Source organism: Kogia breviceps, chromosome 13, assembly GCF_026419965.1.
Source record: "Kogia breviceps isolate mKogBre1 chromosome 13, mKogBre1 haplotype 1, whole genome shotgun sequence".
Lineage (NCBI taxonomy): Eukaryota > Metazoa > Chordata > Mammalia > Artiodactyla > Physeteridae > Kogia > Kogia breviceps.
In genome coordinates this window covers 1,135,192-1,148,668 of record NC_081322.1, presented here as the reverse complement: position 1 = coordinate 1,148,668, position 13,477 = coordinate 1,135,192, and the positions used below count along the sequence as shown (strand labels likewise).

At 41.7% G+C, this 13,477-nt stretch overlaps 1 protein-coding gene and 1 pseudogene across 2 annotated transcripts in view; both read right to left on the bottom strand.

Moving 5' to 3' along the window:
• Positions 1–13,477, bottom strand: part of UBE3D (ubiquitin protein ligase E3D) — a 194,251-nt gene that overhangs the window by 65,603 nt on the left and 115,171 nt on the right. The window lies entirely within an intron of this gene.
• LOC131767911 (cytosol aminopeptidase-like) overlaps positions 1–13,477 on the bottom strand; it is a 35,393-nt pseudogene that overhangs the window by 19,093 nt on the left and 2,823 nt on the right.

Sequence of the window (13,477 nt, the reverse complement as noted above, 5' to 3'; positions counted from 1 at the left end):
CCAGCTCATCGCTGCAGACCTACAACTAGACTAGGTTTCCTACAGTTTCACTCCAAACCGAATTTCAAATGATTTGGGTAGAGTATGTTTAGGTGGTCGAGGTTATCATATTTTGTCTGCTGTTTGTTTGCTTCTGTTGTCTTCGTTTAGCACGAAAAAGATGCGGTCTGACTTGGTAAGTCTGGACTGGTGGGATCTACTTTAAGTGCTTAGTGATGGTGGCGCAGTGGTCCGTGAATGCTCTGAAACCGCAGGCGGAGTTACAAGCGGATGGACGTTTTTCTAGGAATAGGGTAAAAGGCGTTAACACGCTCTCGAAGGTGCCAGCGAGCACAGCAGAGGTAAGCGAGCGGACTGGGCAGAGAAGAGAGTCATGAGGCCGGCGTTGCCACGCTCCGCAGGTAGGGTGCTTCCGGTGCGCACCTGGGGGGTGCGGGGCAGGAGACGCTGGCGGGCAGAGCAGACGCCGCCGTCCACCCTGGCGTCAAGCAGGGTGGCTTCACCTCCTACCTTCTTTCGAAATTCATGTTCTGCTCAGTTTGCTGAAAGAAAAAGTCTCCTGCTGCTGGGAGTAGGGAGACTGAAAACCACCGTTACAGCACGCCGAGAAAATCTCAGCGAAGGCGTGAGTTCCTGTCCGTCGTGATTTACAGCATTCGGCCAAGAGCGTCCCTTCTCCTGACTGTCTCTGTTGCTGTTCTTTTACTCTCGTGTTTAACAGTCGGGATGACAGACACCTCTTGCCTTCTCAACATCTTCATGAGTTCCTGCCGGTGGCAAGAAAATAAGGGCCAGGCATTGGAAGTGGCTGGAAAAAACAGAGCCTGAGTCCATCCTTTCTCATTCTGAGAGGATAATGGAAATTACCTTTTCTGTTTCCCTGGCATCTCACAGGCCGATCTTCGTCCCAAAGGCCTAGGTGCTGCTATAGATGTATCACAATCCCCGAGGGACTGTCCACCTTTTTCTTTTTTTTAATCACCAGAGCAATGCTCTCCCCTCCATTTTTCTCAGACAATAAAGAGTTGAGGGCATATATTTACAAACAAGAAGTTTTAAGTTTTATAGAATGTTCATTAACCTGAATTATGGATGGGGAAAAATGAGAACTAGTAAAAAGCAATAATGTTTAGAAAGCAATAGATTTGGTCATTTTCACCCCCAAATTAGAACTTCATGCCCCTCAGACGCAAGTCTAAATAATGTTGTTTGTGTTGCATTAACCTTAAGCTATAACATGGCAAAAGCAGATTACAGGAGATCACCAAAGAATACTTATAACATTAGCAGCAGCTAGCAGGAATATTTTGGCAAGCAATCGCTCTTCAAGATTCAGTTATAAACATCAGGGTCACGGTCTGGGCCTGTGTGAGTCTGAACGATATTCGAGTACAAATATATGACTTCAAAAATAAGTATCATACTGAAAACTGACCACCCAGAAGACGTTTTTATATTCGAGGTTTGATGTCTCTCTTCTTCTGGTTTTACCCCCTGACTTCATGTGTTGATTTGGGTTGGCAGAGAGCCTGGGCTTGGAGGGGTACTTAGAAATCAGCTGGTTCACTCTCCCTCTCCCATTCTCCCCAAGTCTAACCATTTCTGCTACTCCAAACGGCCCCTCCCCTAGAATTAGAATTTTTAAAGCGATTCTCTCATTGAATAGCTGGGCAGACACCCAGCAATGTTCCGGGCGTTTTGTGAATCATATTATACGAGTGTAAGATGACGTTTCTGTTTTCAGGGAGTTTATCGTCTGGCACAGACAACAGAGCGCCGGGCTGGGAGATAAGGGGCCGCGTCTCCAACAGTAACAGAAGTCGATGTGTAGACTTAGAAACGGGGGGAATAGTCACAGGGATAAAAGTAACAACCATTTATTTTTTTCCAAGTACTTCTCATATACGCATTGACTTTATAATTACAATACCCATCAAGTAATACCATTAATATATAGATGAAGAGACAGAGGCTAAGAGGGGTCCTGTAGTCAGCGTGTGGCGGGGTTGAACTTTCACACCACACACCTGTCTGATTTCTAAGCCCACGCTTAACAATGCATCTCGACTCCTAAGTCCTATCCTTTCCGAGATTCTGTAACCGTCTTAAATACCTAGTATTTGATATCTTATTTAATTATGACATATAGCAAAGCTCATAAAGTATTCAGACATTTCTGCAGACATCTGACTGATATCTAAGTACGTAATGATTTTCCAGTCCTCACATTAATATACCTTAAAGGCTTTTACTGTAGCACCCTTAAGATAACAACAAACCCTTCACAAATCCAAACTTTTTCTGCTGTTTACATGCATGACTGAACTGCTATGGTTACAAGGTTTTTAAAAGTCACTTTACAAATGAGAAAATGATGGTATCGGGTATTAAGAAACACACCTGAGTTTATTTGATGAAAAAGTTCAAAAGAAGACCAAAGCATTTTCCGGAACTGATTCCTAGTTTAGCTTAGCTGAAGTTCCACGGAAGCCTAAGGTTGGGTATGACGAGATGTAAACCAGTGCACTGTCTTCTTTGCTGCTATGGATTCATTCATGAAAGAATTATAAGATAGTTTTCACTCTCCTCGACTTCCCTCATGCATAGAAAGAGCAGAAAGGCCCTAGTGAGCATACCTCTGGACCTCCCTTACTCCCCCTGGAGGCTAGCGCTTCCAGAGGCCAGGGGAGTGGGCAGACCCACAACGAGGAAGTAGAATTCTTTTTTTTCTTTTCTTTTTTTTTTTTTTGCGGTACGTGGGCCTCTCACCGCTGTGGCCCCTCCCGTTGCAGAGCACAGGCTCCGGACGCGCAGGCTCAGCGGCCATGGCTCACGGGCCCAGCCGCTCCGCGGCACGTGGGATCCTCCCGGACCGGGGCGCGAACCCGCGTCCCCTGCATCGCCAGGTGGACTCCCAACCACTGCGCCACCAGGGAAGCCCAGAAGGTAGAATTCTTAAGATGCAAGTCAGGGGAGGGGTGGGTTAGGTTCCAAAGTGGTGGCGACTCCTGCTCTTCATATAGTTCCTGGCTGTACAAGTGTCAGGATCTAGGAGGGCACATGATTCTATGGTCAAGGTCCTTAGCGAGGGTCCCAGAGGCAGCAGCACGGGTCTCACTGACTAGGCTGCCACAGAGGGAGTCAAAACCCCAGGGAAACCATTCTTCTGGATCTGGGCAGAGGGTCTCGCCAGGAATGTTTTTCCTTGATTTTTCTCGGACTGATAAAGATGGGTTACTTGTAAGAGAATCAATCGACTGATTACTCTAGGAGAGAGAAAACTTGCCTGAGAAAAACAAGCAGACATTGTAGTTTCAACGTCTATCCCCAAAATGGCAAACAGGAAGCAACGTCTCACACACAAAAGTTCACTATAAACATTCACTATCTGAGAAAACAGTACTTCAAACATCACCATATGAAATTACTAAGAAAAGTCTCATTTTCCAAGTCTGATTCCTAACATTAAGCCTCAACTGCTAAAAAAAAAAAAAAGTATATACATTTTTAAAAAACATATTCACAGAGAGAACTACTATATATTAACACTATAACCAAATACCACACAGTTGGCTGGCGTCATGGGAGAGAAGTGTTTGGGGATGAATTATGGGATAAAGGGGACCCGCGTCTAGCAATTAATCTCTAAAGTCCTTCGCCAAAGTTTCCCTTCTCATCCAGGCTGACAGACGCATTTCGGGATTTGACATCCAGAAAATCCTTGGGAGGAATTCTAAGAGTTAATTTTTCTCCGAGGAGGCAAAGTAGTAAAGAAGGCAAGGTAAATTGCCTTCAGTACTCCTTTGATATGCTTCTCTTTTTAGTACGGTAACAGCATGCTGATCTGCAACAACACAATTCAAACGGAAATTTAAGATACATTACACAGGGGCTTCCCTAGTGGCGCAGTGGTTGAGAGTCCGCCTGCCGATGCAGGGGACGCCGGTTCGTGCCCCGGTCCGGGAGGATCCCACGTGCCGCGGAGCAGCTGGGCCCCTGAGCCGTGGCCGCTGAGCCTGCGCGTCCGGAGCTTGTGCTCCGCAACGGGAGAGGCCACAACAGTGAGAGGCCCGCGTACCGCAAAAAAAAAAAAAAAAAAAAAAAAAAAAAGATGCATTACACATTTTGCTGCCCTTAAAAACAGTAACGCACCAAGCCTGAAAAGATTTCATCAGGCACAATTTAACCTTTTCCTGATGATCCAAAGTCAGTACTGTGAATTACCTATTAGTTCTGTGGTCTCAGGCCAGTCATGGGAACCTCTAAGCAGAGGTGTGTCCTCTTTACCATGTGAATGAAGGTACTTCTCTCATAGAACGCGATGGTGGATTAAATGAGATCAACCCTCTAAAGCACTTCGCACGGAGTCCTTTGCATATTCTTAAAAGACTCAAAATGGTAGCCGCTGCTACTTTTAACATATTTCCCTGCTTTTGGCTGTGATCTAGAAAATTAGGTTGACCTATGAGGGTAACTTCTCAAGAAGTTACTACATAGGATTTAAAACTTTAAAAGATTTATCTGTCTTTTAGGAAAACAAAAGATCTCACTCCCATTTCTTCCAATATGGTAGACTTGATGTCAGAAGAAGCCCTCTCAATATAAAAGACTAAAAAGGCTGAATAAATATTTTTAAAATCTTTAAAGCCCATAGTTAAATTGTCAGGAGAATAATTGAACCCTCCGGTGGGAAAAGAATCCTGCACCTCTTGGTAAGCCAGGGCGGAAGAGTTTCCCAGAGGCCTCTGCCTATCCTTGAAGGTCTCGACTAGAGTGTGAGCTTTAACCTGTGGAATTTTGGGGGTCCGAGGACAAGCCTGGGGCCCAGAACACTAGAAGCTTGGATCAGAGACCCCAGAGATTCCTGCCCCACCCCACAGTGAACAAACTGGGGGAAAATACCCGCGTTCTAGAGGCAGACTGTGGGTGAGGCTACTTCCCCGCCTCGGCCTTGACTCGGAGTCTGGCATGGGCGTGTGGGGGAAAGGCACCCCTGAGAAATCCTGACCACAGGTCCACGCTAGAGTGTTAGAATTCACCCTGTTTGGGATTAGAATTCACCCTGTTTACGGGGCCTCCCAAATAATCCTCTCTGCAGGAACATACTTTCCGCCCAGGCCTCAATGAACTCCCACAGATAAAGTTCCAAGGAGACCGCAAGCCTGCCAGTACAGTTACCCAATACGTGAGCAGCTGAGCAGAAACAAGGTGCAGAGCCAGACCCACAAAGCTGTAGGGATTTTAATTATGGAAGAACATATAATAAGAATGTTTGAAGAAATAAAAGAAGTACCAAAAGTATGCCTAGGGAACATGAGACTTTTAAAACTTCGGGCAGATCAGAAAAAGAAACAAACAGTATTTCTGGAAATGAAAAATATAAACATTGACATCAGAAACTTAATGGATAAGGCAAAACATGAGATGGGACACCGCTGAAGAAAGATTAGTGATTAAGACTAAATAATAGGGCTTCCCTGGTGGTGCAGTGGTTAAGAATCCACCTGCCAATACAGGGACACGGGTTCGAGCCCTGGTCTGGGAAGATCCCACATGCCGCGGGGCAACTAAGCCCGTGGGCCACAACTACTGAGCCCACGTGCCTAGAGCCCGTGAGCCACAACAAGAGAAGCCACTGCAATGAGAAGCCCGCGCACAGCAACGAAGAGTAGCCCCTGCTCGCTGCAACTAGAGAAAGCCCGCGCGCAGCAACGAAGACCCAACGCAGCCAAAATAAATAAATAAATTTTTAAAAAACAACTAAATAATAGTTGTAGCAGGCATAAAAGGTATATTCTGAAAAACTTTCACCAAAATTCTGAAAATGTAGATGAAACAGACAAATCTCGAGCATATAAATTACTGAAAGTGATTAAAGAAGAAATAGAAAGCCTGAATCGTCCTAAACCTTTACTTCTGCTGAGTCAGCAGTTAAAGATTTTTCTAACTTGGAAAACACCAGGTCCAGTTTTACAAATGAGTTTTACCAAACAGGTAATTTCAATCTGATTTTAAAGTCTTCCAGAAACAGAAAAAGAAGAAACTCTCTCTCTGAGTCGTTTTATGGGCCTATCAAAACCTTGACACAAAAACCCCACAAAGGCAGTACAAACGAAGAAAAGTACAAGCTTGTCTCAACTCTGAATATAAATGCAGATCCTGAACAAAAGATGAACAAACTACAGATCATGATCAAACTGAGAATAACTCAAGAGTAAGTTTAACATTTGAAAATTTCAGGTAATTCACCATATTAACAGGGAGATGCAGAAAAAAATTGTGTGAAGCCAAAGCCTGGAGTCAAATGTAAAAACATAAATTAAGCTTTGTAATGTTCTTTGTAGGTTAATTACACCTTCCCTGCATACCTGGTAATTCACAGTAGGTAAAGCAGTGAAAAGAGGCTAATTTCTTTCTTAAGCAGAAACATGCATATGCAAAAACAACATATAAAGAAAAGCCAGATGGGGGAAAAAACATACTTAAAAGAAACTATCACACCATTGTAAGGCCGTTATACTCCAATAAAGATGTAAAAAAAAAAAAAAGTCCCCAAACAGCCATCATTAAACACATTTCTCTCTTTATTCACATTTCTCTCTTTATTCAAAACATTTACTGAGCCTCTAACTGTACACTGAGACACTGTACTTGACAAGATGTACAGTAATAAAAGCAAAAAAAGGTACACCCTTTTTCTTGCACAGCTCATGACTACTAATTGATAAAACAGTATATTTTGGTGGAAAAGTAAATTGATGTGAACTTTCTGGAGAGTGATCTGGCCAAAGGTATCAAAACAAAAAATATTTAAAATATTCATAACCCTTTGACTTCAGAAATGATTAGAGATTCAGCCAAGGCTTATGGACAAGAATCATTTCTATGGCATAATTAATTTTTTGTACAAAAAGCTGAATTTACTGTTTCTGAAAACTGCTGAGTAACTTTAGTTTATTTACAGTCTCTAGTATCACAGATTCAAAACACTGTATTTTGCCTCTCAATCCAATTATATGATCTAAAAAGTGATCAGGCAACTTGTAAACAATTTATTACCATTTATAGACTATGTTAAAAAAAATCCTTGCCCAGCAGAATACTAGCTTTATTTTTAAAATTGCTGAATCTTTGCATACATTTTAAGAAAGGCACACATATTTCATTTTATTCTGTTTTAAAAAAATGCCATCACTTGTTCCCTTTGAAAATTTTTCATCCATTTAAAAATGTTTTGAAGTTCAACTGTTCAGTTTAAGGTAGAAATTTCATAGTATTTACATTAAACCTTACCCTTGTCTTGACTGAACCTAAGCACTCTGCTGGAGTCCTTGTTGGCCTCTTGGTCATGCTTTTCCTAAGCCGTGGCCTCTCATCTTTCCTGGTCATCACCTGCTATGTCTAAGGGGCCCACGGAGGGTGTGGCCCACTCAGGTGTGCTGTGGCTGGACATGGCCCTGCAGGCCTGTATTGTCCACTGTTATTAACAGCAAGGAGCTGACAGTCTGTAATCTGCCTCATACAACGTTCAAGTAGAGACATCCCCCAGACACGGCCCTCCATTTCAATGCTGGCCTCAAGTAGTGTGGTGTGCCACCAGTATGAACTGGTAAAAATTCTAGCGATACCTGTCCCTCCCCCCGACCCCCAAGCTATGTCTGTGGCACGTGTTAAGGTCGAAACATCTCTGATGAACTTTGGATTGAAGACGTGCACATACATAACAGGGAACGTCAGCTAATATCCTTGGTTCAGCATTAATGTTATTGACTTGTATGGTCTCCCCATTCTCGGCTCCGACGACATCTCCCGGCTTGAAGGCTTAGGCTTGAGGTTACGTTCACAAAGGGGGCCAGACCTATTACATTAAGCGGCAAGCTGAGCTTGTGGCAGTCACACGATGGCTGGACTCACGGCAGCTCCTCCCACGTCAGCCCTCAGGAAGCTGATGTTTGCAGACGCCTCCATAAGATTACCACCGGGGTCAAAGGACATCCCCTTCCCCAAAATACGAGTGGCACTTCGCTTGCATTGAGGCTGCCCCTGTAGTGAATCTGCAAGAAGACCAGATGTTCATTACGTCATCTGGCCGCACTTTAAAAAGATCCAATGTCTGGGTCTTCAGACCAAGACTTAGGTGTGATCTAGACCTGAGCTTTTACTCTTAGAACGTTAAGATTCTTCTCCATTATTTCTGCAAATATGGTAGGTAGCATCTCATAGGCTGGTGTCTCCATCAAACAGGAGGCCAAGTTCTGCCCAGAAGCAAACAGGACTCCCTTCTACCAGGCCTGCGATTCCCCACTTCCACGGAGCTAAGCAAAGACAAGAGTTTTTTTGTCTTTCTGCTTCAGCGCCTCACATTTGTATCGACCAAGATATGCTCCTCCCACTGCTGGGGAACTCCACGGACACTGCTCCACAGATGAGATCTCTCTGTCGCGAAGCTGCCTGCACTCTGCTGGAGTAGCAGCGCTGGCTTCTTTTGCCTTCATTCTGGTTTTCCTGGTCGTTTGTGCTATCTGCCTTTTTACCCAGGGTAACAGGACGGTGGAGAAGTCAGGACGCAGGCCATAAAAGGCCTGTGTTTTGCCTGCCTTCGGAGGTGGCTCACAATGATCAAATTTCTCTTGATATTTCAGAAACCAGTTTATCACGATTATCTCCTGTCCATGTAAACTGTGAAGCAACTTCTTTTCCTTTGGCACCGATTCCTAAAACAAAAGGCCCTTTGTTATGGCTGTGGTAGGGAGACCCTAGTCCCAAAGATGCTTTATGCCCAGGCCCAGATAGGGACTCTGTTTATCGTCTTAAAAACTGGAAACAGCCTCAGACTTCATACAGATAGTCATACAAATGAATATTATGCAGTCATGAACTATTATGTTTGCAAATCACTTTAGTGGCCAGGGAAACTGTTCTCAAAAATAAAACATCAAGGGAAAAAAAGCAAAATCAACACTATTCATGATTGAATATCATACAGGCATCACAAACCATGTTTCAAAGTGTTGGAAGTCAACAGCCTAACTGTTAAAAGTCGAAGACTCTGGAATGAGATCTGAGTTTGAATTCCGTCTCTATCACTTAGGAGCTTTGTGAACATGGGCGAACCCCGTCTCTATCACTTACAAGCTTTGTGAACTTTTAAAATCTCTCTGGGATTCAGTTTGCTCATGTGACAAAGGTAGACAATGACAGTACTCATATTAGGGACTCTTGAAAAGATTCAGTGAGTTAATATGTATAAAGTGCTTACAAGAGTGATACGACATTGTAAATACTCAATAAATATAAGCTGTTCTTATTAAATGATACAAGAAACTATTAATGACATAAATGAAGAAAGCAGGATTTAATATTATGCACAGTATGATTCTAGTTTTGTTAAACCAACTGCCTTCTCTTTTCACCGCCCCCCACCCCCACCCCCCAGTTCTCCCCTGCGTGTATGCAGAGAAAACTCCGGAAGGCAAGACACTTAAATGCTAACATTGAAGGATATGATTCAGGAACTTTTTTTTTTTTTTTCCTTTTTAGACTTTTTCATTTTAAAATTTCCAACAGGCACTATATATTTCTTTTAAAATTAAAGAGAAATGCTTTTTGTTTTTTAAAGGACTCCCGTTTCTTCTTGTTCGGCCACGGTAGTACTTACTGCCTCAGTGCTAGGGTGCTATTTTGTTTTTTTTTTTTTTCCACAGAGATCCAATGTAGGCACATGACTTTCAGGTTAGTAGGTAAGATAAGAGAAGGATGACTAGAGGAAAACATATCAAAAATACCAGAATGATGTCTCAAGGAGAATATATCAGAAAGGAAAAATTGGCAGGTGGCCACGTCATGGAGGAGAAAAGTAATTTTCGTATTTCCATGTAGAGAAACGGGTCAGCTAGTGATGACACTCATGATACAAGTGAGCACAAGGCTGGGGTTAGGGGAAATGAGTTTTTCCCCCATCTAGGTTGATTTGCTTAGGTTTTGTGTTCACAGCCTACCAAAGTCCAGATGTCCCACATATTACATAGGGACAAACATTTGAATGACAAGGTTAAGTGACACAGATATGTCTGAAAACAAAGCCTACTTCTTTAAAAAATAAAATACATGATTTGAAGAAGGAATAATACGCCGAAGTCACCTTTCCTTTAATTTGAATATATTTTTGTCTTTATAAATCAATCTACTGTAACAAAAATGTCCCCGGAGTGCTACCATATTTTCTGCCTCCCCAGCATCTTTTGAACACCCTTGAAATGTCTGGGGAATTTCTTTCCTTATTGGCCCTACTTCCCTAGGTCAGAAGCCAGAAAACTTGTTTCCCCAGACTCCTAAGAAGCTTAAGGGAGGAAATCCCAGCTTGCTTTACCCAAGCCCTTTCTCAGAACGTTCAGTCCATTTCACTGTGACTTGTAAACCTGAATGTAGAAATGGAATGGGATCCATGTAGAAAGTGAGTCAGTGCAACATTTGGTCAGACGCTAAACTGCATCCTGGGAGCCACACATACGAACGACCTTCTTCTTTAAGCCAGTTGCTGTCAACCACAAAAACCCAAAACAAGTCTTCACATCTCTCACGGACGTCTGAAAGCATTATTAATGATGTTACATGTATCATAAAGAGCAGAGGAACAGGAAATAATCCGAATTTTGAAAAATACAGTTCAACCACATCCTGATTTCTGTAATCAGCTCTATGCTGCAAATTACCACTTCATCATAGTAAATTTGCAAATGTATGGGGAAGCTTAAAAAGATCTTTTAACACCTGTTTTAGGGACACCAACCACCTTATACCATCACCTCCACACATTTAGAAAACAAGATTCATTTACCAAGTCTGCTTAAATTTTAAAACATGAACGCATTCAGTGGTAATTTTATTTTGCAGAGCAGAAAGAAGCACAAGGGAGCTTCTAAAATGTTGGCTCTCATTATACTTCCAATTATTTCAATTATTTCAGATCATGCAGAAAGCAATTTCCCCTCTGACAAAATACTGGATAAAGATATCCAAAGGAATACAAATAGCAGCAGTCTTTGTACATATGGTAAATTACCTTCTTGAGGGGACAGAGCTGTAAGTTAAGTGATGTAATGGGAATTTGATTTTCTTGTGGAAACACTATTATAACAAAGGCTTGGGTACCTAAATCGATCCCAACGTTAAAGATATGACTACAAACACTGTATTTAATCAACTCTTCTGTAATATTTCAAACATGATTCTAAAAACCCAATACGGCAACCAAAATAGTAAGACCATGCCAAGTATGATTCCTGATTGAGTTCATGATAAAAATCAGAGGTTAAAGAAATAAATCTTTCTTTGGGTAAAGGTAAGATATCCATTTAGCCCACAAGCCAAGGAACACTTGCTTAACAACTTTCTTACTTCTTAGGCATGGCTTTTCAATAGCCATGTTTGTCCTGCATACCCTGGGCCCTAATTCTATCCAAGGTAATAAACATTGACCTACTAGAATTGTCTGCTGCATCATGAAACTAAGATTTTGGGGGGGGGGGGAAGGGTCACTTCAATGCTTTTAGAGAAAATGTCATTTTTGCTAAGCTTCTTTTATAATTAAAGGACTAGATAAGGGCTTTCTATAACTAAAAAACAGAAGATTTCTGATTTTCTTAACATTCCAGTTCCTCAACACCACCATCTATACTTTGAACCTGAATGTTAAGTCACGGATGTCTTTAAGATGAAGATAAACAACGTTTACTTCTTCAGTATTTTCTATCCATCCTTCCAACCCTCAAAGTGTGCATTTATACCATCAACAAGCTTAAAAGCTTTGAAATAAATGATGCCCACACCCCCAAAACAATTACTTACTGTGTATATATCAAAACTTTCCACCTCAACCTGAAGTCTTATATGTTATCTTACATATTACAGTAATAAAGTAAACTATAATCAGTGTGATGATTTTTTTTAATTTTATTTTTTATGGAGGTACAGTTAATTCACAATGTTGTGTTAGTTTCTGGTACACAGCAAAGTGATTCAGCTTTACATACATATGTGTGTGTGTGTATATATATATATATTCTTTTCTATTATAGTTTATTACATGGTATTGAATATAGTTCCCTGTGCTATACAGTAGGATCTAGTTGTTTATCTATTTTATATATAATAGTTTGTATCTGCTAATCCCAAACTCCTAATTTATCCCTCCCCCCCTCCCCTTTCCCCTTTGGTAACCGTAAGTTTGTTTTCTATGTCTGTGAGTCTGTTTCTGTTTTGTAAATAAGTTCATTTGTATCATAGTTTAGATTCCACATATAAGTGATATCATATGATATTTGTCTTTCTCTGACTTACTTCACTTAGTATGATCATCTCTAGATCCATCCATGTTGCTGCAAATGGCATTATTTCATTCTTTTTTATGGATGAGTAATATTCCATTGCACATATGTGGTACACATGTACCACATCTTCTTTGTCCATTCATCTGTTGATGGACACTTAGGTTGTTTCTGTGTCTTGGCTATTGTAAATAGAGCTGCTATGAACATTGGGGTGCAGGTATATTTTTGAATTATGGCTTTGCCCAGATATATGACCTGGAGTGGGGTTGCTGGATCATACGGTGGTTCTGCAGCACAGAACCCCACCCCATTCTGGACTCGGTTCTGGACGAGGCCGGTTGAAGTAGCTACAAAACTACCGGGAAGGGGCAGCAAGCCCGGGGAGAACTAAGAGGAGAAAGTTACACAAGGTGAGAACTTAAACGAAGTGAGCTTGCAAACCAACATTCTAAAACGCACGAAGAAGCAGAAGATTAGGCGACTCCAGACAAAATTAAAAGAACAGAACAAATGAGAAAGACTTAAAAGCGGGTATATTTAATAGCCTCAGAAAGATTTTTAAAACTTGGTATCATCTAAAGAGAACAGATTGATAATTGCCGGAGGCAGGGAAGTGGGAGGGGCCTGGGGGTGAAGAGGTCACAAGGCACAAATTTCCAGTTATAAAATGTGCTGAGGATGTAAGGGGCAGCATGGCGACTACAGCAATGCTATAATACTGTGTACCATACTAGATGTGTATATTATATTATAATACCGTAACACGGACTATAACGCTGTGTACCATACTATATGTGTATATTATATTATAATACCGTAACACGGACTGTAATGCCGTGTGCCGTACTATATGTGTATATTATATTAGAATACCGTAACACGGACTGTAACGCCGTGTACCGTACTATATGTGTATATTATATTAGAATACCGTAACACGGACTGTAACGCCGTGTACCGTACTATATGTGTATATTATATTAGAATACCGTAACATGGACTGTAACGCCGTGTGCCGTACTATATGTGTATATTATATTAGAATACCGTAACACGGACTGTAACGCCGTGTGCCGTACTAGATGTGTATAGTATATTATAATACCATAACACGGACTGTAACGCCGTGTGCCGTACTATATGTGTAT